This window comes from Melanerpes formicivorus, unplaced genomic scaffold (assembly GCF_026170545.1).
Source record: "Melanerpes formicivorus ecotype bairdi unplaced genomic scaffold, bMelFor1.0.p_v2 SCAF_2, whole genome shotgun sequence".
Classification (NCBI taxonomy): domain Eukaryota; kingdom Metazoa; phylum Chordata; class Aves; order Piciformes; family Picidae; genus Melanerpes; species Melanerpes formicivorus.
Window position 1 is genome coordinate 17,353,998 of NW_027142354.1, and position 7,031 is coordinate 17,361,028.

The window sequence follows — 7,031 nt, forward strand, 5'->3', positions numbered from 1 at the left end:
AATCTGTGTTTCACTCCAGGGCCTTTTTGCTCTTCTACACTCCTACTAGGTTTATAAGGCTGTCACAGATCATATTGAAAGATGACTTATACATATTTCAAGTTATGTAAAGCTCTTAATTGTCACACTACTTATGGAAATAGATAAAGTTCTAGTTTTCAGACACAGCCCGTTCTAAATCTCTTAAGTAGAGAGTAAATTAAGGTTTACTTCAGAGACAGGATGGGGAAGAGGGAGGGGAAGCTTTTCCCTTACAGCTCTTCTCAGACTTATGTTGCATAATTCACTCATGACTTATCAATATCTGAATAGAAAGAAACTCCTTTGAAGTGACCTCCCTCTTTTCTAAGGAGAACAGCGGAAATTAAGCACCTACACATCTTACCTGGAGAACAAACCACACCTTGTGTGCTTCACATAAGTAAAAGCCTACAAGTAGACTGAAAAGTGCCTGCTTGCCATTCCTTAGCTACAGGCTAGCTGGGATTGTAGAGGTCTGGATGCAGTTATGAAGACACACATGAGGGAAGAAGAAATACATGGGGTATAAATTCAATGAAAAGAAATGGTTGGACCATTTTCTTATTAAATAGTGACTATTTTTTTCTTTTCATCACTTGGTGAATGTGGTGATCTGCTCGATGACTACACTGAAATTTTGTATTGCTACAAAGCATACAACAATATGTGAAACCCTGGAATGTGTTGTCCAGGGAGGTGGTCGAGGCCCCGTCCCTGGGGGTGTTTAAGAGCAGGCTGGATGAGGCTCTGGCCAGCCTGATCTAGTGTGGGGTGTCCCTGCCCATGGCAGGGGGGTTGGAACTACATGATCCTTGTGGTCCCTTCCAACCCTGAATGAAACTATGAAACTATGAAAAGCTGAGTCTCTTCTAGAGTGAAGAAAAAATCCACCTACCTAAGCCTGTCAGATCTTGGATTGGGTGATTCTCACCCTTTACATTTACAGCCAACTCTTAAGCTATTTAAGCTCTTGTCAGAGTTTTACTTTCTGTGCTGTCCCTTTTTGATCATAGGCAAAACTCTAGTTATTAATTCTCAGATGCATATTCCTAGATCTGTGGTTTGGGTAACAGAATATGGTTGAAGATAACAGGAATAAGTGGACTTAAGGAGGCAGCTCATTTCCAGGCAAAAGCATTCCATTCCTATATAGTGTTCTTCTGCCATCTAGTGATCCACAGAAAATGGCAATTAATGTAGTGGAGCCCTTGATGTATATTCTTGACAACTAGAAGCAGCTGGAGGTAAAAAGATCATTGTAGCTCGAAAAGGTCAAGGATAAGCCTATTCCATATGGCCAGGCTTACTCTGTAAAGCCAAACAATTCAATTTTAAAATCCTTTCTTTTTTTCCCCCCCTCCATTTGTGCATCCAGCATTTGAAGATCATAATAGACATGTTAAGGGTGGTTACACAGTTCATAAAACAACTGAATGAAAGGAATGTTATTTAAAACATTATTTATTTTTTCTTACAAAAGGTATTGCTTTGGGTGAGAATACTGGCCTGTAGACAACACAGCTGCCTATTAAATCAGTTGACTGAATAATCCATACAGAAAAAAAGTGTTTCCTCATTCTGCAGCTCACAAGAGGACTCCACTGTCCTGAATCTATAGGGCAGAAGGGAAACACAAGACAAGTCTCCTGCATAATTATGCAGATGAAAACACACAGCCCATAGATACCTGACATCAGCAAAGAATTAAAAGTAAGTGAATTCTGTTGCAATTTTAAATGTAGCCTAATTGAAACTCTTTGGTGATTGATTCTTGCAGGTGAACAGGTGGTCTTCAATTATGAGACAGTTTAGTGTAAGTTAGAAGTCAGACTGCATTGCTCTGTATTCTGGTTAGATAATTGAGTCTATCCAAATTTATAACACTGCAGTCTCATTTGGAATTAGCACTGTGCTAGCTAATTACAGTACCAACTAGAAATTGTTGTCAGCTGCTAATCAAACGATTCACAGAATATTAATTACATGCTAAAGAAATTCACTACTGTACTACTGTATAATTACATTCTTGAACTTTTCAGTTTGTTCATCAACAATTTATTAAATGAAACAAGAAGGCACTATTCACAGAGAAAGCTACTCACTTCAATTTGCAAGCAAGGAGGTACCTGCCAGATTTCCTGCTTGCAGTTAAAATAGCATTTGACAGCAATTTGTTGTAACCTTTGTCTATTACCTGATCCATATTTCTGCTTTTATTTTGTTATCTAATTATAAACAGATAATATAACAAGTTCAGCTCAAAGGAAGACATGATCTTTGTTACATATATGAATGATGCTGTACATGGAGGGGGGGGGAGTCTCAGTAAAAATAAACACAGAGGATGGGTATCTTGCTACTGACCTGTGCTTGCTGTATTCCTAGCTCTTTTCCTAATACAACCTAAGTTGGGTAGTACTCAGGCTTATTTCTATTAAATATTTCTGCACATGTAGATTAAATGTACACATACATACCCTTAAAACAGAAATAATAAGTTACACTTGTGAAACTCTCAGCATAACAGCTTGCTAATAGAGTTGCTAGTGCTATTAAGCTGACCATAGCTTTGAAAAGTTGATATTTCTGCTCTGTTATTAAAATGGCAGACTGCTGTGTAGTGGAGGCTGAGAAAACATGCAGTGTTACCCTATGCAATGCTGAGGGCTGAGATCTGTGTGCAGAACCCTCACACAAAACCTAAGAATCATGCTACAGCTCCAGTCCTATTCACAGTAAATGTACCATCAGGTATTGTTTGGAATCATGGAAGAGCAGCTATACAGAGAGAGACACAGGTGTTGAATGAAAACACCTACTCATGTTGCTTACATGCCAGCTCTTGTCTGAATCGAGTCAGCAACAAGACAGGTTGATCTTCAAGCAGGCAAAATTCAGGCCTGTGGGTATAAAACTAATGTGGATACAAACAGATCAAGATACTCTGTGATGCCAAGTTAAAGTCCAGTTACTGAAGACAGGATTAAGTAGACTTAGCGCTTCCAAAACCCCGAAGGAATCAAACTCATGTATCTAATTGTACTGCAACATTTGTGTTTCTATTAAAGAAAAGTACCATGCTCAAAGCTTAAGAAGTACCAATAGCAAATATATAGTTTAAAGGTACAGATGGAAATGAAGGACAGAAAAGTGGTTGAGGTAGATAACTTGAGAAAATGGATAAAAAAGGAGCAGCTGTTATTTTGCCACTGTTTGTTCATCATACATACATTCAAGGTAGCAGATATAAACAGTAGTTAAAGGTGATCTTAGCTAAAACATTCTTACCATCTAGTAAGGATCAAAACACTTTTGAAGAATGTTTTTTCCCATAGAGGTTTTTTTTTTCCTAGGCTTAATTCCTTATCTTCTAAAATCATCAATGTTTGGTGTTTGCCTAAGATCTCCTTACTGGGAAAGTTGTAAACTACAGCTGTTTATGAAGCATCAATCCATATTGCATGGGACAAGAAGGATTCTTCACCTGTGCTTTGTATGTGTACACATATATATACATATATGTGTATATATAGAGTGTATATATATATATACACATATATATGTATATATATAGTATATATATACATATATATACTTCTATACATACACATCTACACACACTTGGGTAGCTTAAGTTAGCATTCACAAAAACAAATCTCCCACTCTGGTACAAACCATTGACCCCTTTTCATTTATTATGCTATTGTAGCAAAGTGAGATGTTTGAGACACAATGTATTTAAGGTTTGTACATCTTGTTTGTCAGATGCTACCTAGATGCAGAAATGAGTTACAGAGCCCTGGTCAACTTGTAACATACTCTTAAAGCGAAGCACAATCCACAAATGATCCGTTGTTGGCTTGACATCCTAGCTAGCAGACAGCTTACAAAAACAAGTTCCCATTTCACGGACAGTATAAAATAGAGTTCAGCACATAATAGACCCTAAATCTCTTTCAAGTGAGATCCTAAATCTCTTTCACATGCATATGCTGCTTTGATCTCCAAAGTAGTAAAAGGAAATAATCACAATTCTTTTCATGCTTTCTCAAAAATGCAGTCAATCAAAATGAGCCAATACCCCCAGTGGCCTTTGATTTCTAAATAGATTGCATATTTATAAATATTTCAATGCTTTGTTTTGAAGTTTGTCCTCCCTCTGTAGGGACAGATCCTGCTAACGTCAATTGATAATTCACTCTAGTTCAAAGCTAAGAATGCTCTTACTTTATACAGAATTACAGAATCACTGTGGTTAGAAAAGACCTTTGAAGATCAGCAAGTCCAACCATTATCTAACTCCACCAGGGCCACTACTACACAGTATCACAGTATCACCGAGGTTGGAAGAGACCTCAAAGATCATCAAGTCCAACCTGTCACCACAGACCTCATGACTAAACCATGGCACCAAGTGCCACATCCAATCCCCTTTTGAACACCTCCAGGGACGGTGACTCCACCACCTCCCTGGGCAGCACATTCCAATGGCAAATGACTCTCTCGGTGAAGAACTTTCTCCTCACCTCGAGCCTAAACTTCCCCTGGTGCAGTTTGAGACTGTGTCCTCTCATTCTGGTGCTGGTTGCCTGAGAGAAGAGACCAACTCCCTCCTGGCTACAACCACCCTTCAGGTAGTTGTAGAGAGCAATGAGGTCTCCCCTGAGCCTCCTCTTCTCCAGGCTAAACAATCCCAGCTCCCTCAGCCTCTCCTCATAGGGCTTGTGTTCAAGACCTCTCACCAGCCTTGTTGCCCTTCTCTGGACACGTTCAAGTGTCTCAATGTCCTTCTTAAACTGAGGGGCCCAGAACTGGGCCCAGAACTGGACACAGTACTCAAGGTGTGGCCTAACCAGTGCAGAGTACAGGGGTACAATGACTTCCCTGCTCCTCCTGGCCACACTATTCTTGATACAGGCCAGGATCTAATGGCTTTTAAATGCATCCAGGGATAGTGATTCAACACTGGACAGCCTCTTCTAGTCTTTGATAAACCTTTCAATACAGCAGCTTTTTCTAATGTCTAACCTAAACTTCCCCTGGTGTAACTTGATACCATTTCCTCTTGTCCTATCAGTTGTGACTTGTGAGAAGAGACCAACACACACGTCTCTACAACCTCCTTTCAGGTAGTTGTAAAGAGCAATAAGGTCTCTTCTCACCTTTCTTTTCTTCAGATTAAACCACCACAGCTCCCTCAGCTGCTTCTCGTAAGACTTATTCTCAAGACCCTTCACCAGCTTTGTTGCCCATTTTGCAAAAGCTATGTAAAATATATGATTACTTAATACTTAAATTTATAAAGCTATGTATAACTATCCAACACTCTGCTTATTGATCATAACTCCTTTTTATTTTACTAGTGTTTATATCTCACAGAATTTAAAATTATTCTTCTCCCACCTTATACCTCATCTCCATTTTCCAGACCAAAAATCAGAGAATGAGCTGCTGTATTGCATTAAGTCTAAGAAAGACTCTGAGAAATAAAAGGCCCTAAACCAAACAGGAGTGGTGCCACGAGTGACCTACTTGGCAAGCAGTTAATCATCACTCATTATTAAGCTTTATCATTATTAACCTATAATCTCAGAATTGACACGTTTTTCCATAGTCACATTACCTATTCAGATTAAGTCAGCTCTAAATTTAATGCATCCCAGTTCATAAACAGGAATAAACAGAATAGTCAGCCCTGAACTCATGCTGCCTTGACAGTACAGGAAAGCTTACCTTCTCAGCTCTTTCACCCCTTTGTGTGGACACTTATGCATTACCTAGTAGTTGTAGTTTGTCTTAATCTGTTTCCTTTTTCTTCAGTTACAAAACTGAAGGAACATGTTTACAGGCACACTGTTACTGAAAGCAGCCTAAAATCTTCAGCTTGAAAGAGGAGTGATCACAACAGTACAGAATATTACTAATTAATGCTACAATGCCAGAAGTACTGCTGCTAAAACCTTTTGCATCCCTACCCAAAAACTCCTCTCCACCACAAAAAAACCTTGCACACTGAAGTCACTGGGCTATCATTAACTTCATGCAGGCAGGCACTGTGAATCACGCACCCTGACTAGACCTTGGGATTACATCAAGGCACGCAAGTTTGTTGCCAGGACAGCATTCCTAGAAATGTCTTTCACAGTAAACTGTTAGAGAACATATTTCTTTTCACCAATGAGTGGTACCTTGGTGTTGGTCCCACAGAGAAGTCACTATGACAGCCTTCTGCAAGCTGCATAGATTTTTGCAGTCCTATGAGTATGCTAAAGGAATAGCTTGAAAATGCTAAAAGGTTTGTGACATTTGAATCTTTTACCCTACAAAACCAATGTCACAAAAGCTACATTAGAATCCAGTGCACAATCTGCAGAGCAGTGCCCCTACTACATATTGATCAGAAAATAAGTCAATCTCTTAAAACACATCTGTGATTGTCATGGCTCTCCACAACTGTGCTTGTGTCTACCCTGCTCTCAATATATGTACTTTGAGCTTGGTAGTTGCAAGACAAGATTCTTTAGGAAACTCTACCAACACTGTCACATTCCAAGGCAAAGTCATGGGACCATGGTCTCACCCTTTCAACAGAATCACAGAATGGTAGGAGTTGGAAGGGACATCTGGAGATCATCTAGTCCAAAGTTCCTGATAAAGCAGGTTCACTCAGAGCATGTTGCACAGGAACATGTCCAGGTGGGGTTTGAGTGTGTCCAGAAAAGGTGATTCCACAACCTATCTGGGCAGCCTGTTCCAGTGCTCCAGCACCCTCAAAAAAGTTTTTCCTTATGTTCAAGTGAAACCTTCTGTATTCTAGTTTGTGCCCACTGCCCCTTGTCCTATCACTGGGCACCACTGAGAAGAGTCCCTCAACTTCCATGCTGGGCCCCTCAATCCAAGAAAGATGTTGTTTTGCTCAAACATGTCCAGAGAAGGGCAACAAGGCTGCTGAGGGGTCTGGAACACAAGCACTGTGAGGAGTGGCTGAAGGAGCTGGAGTTGTTTAGCCT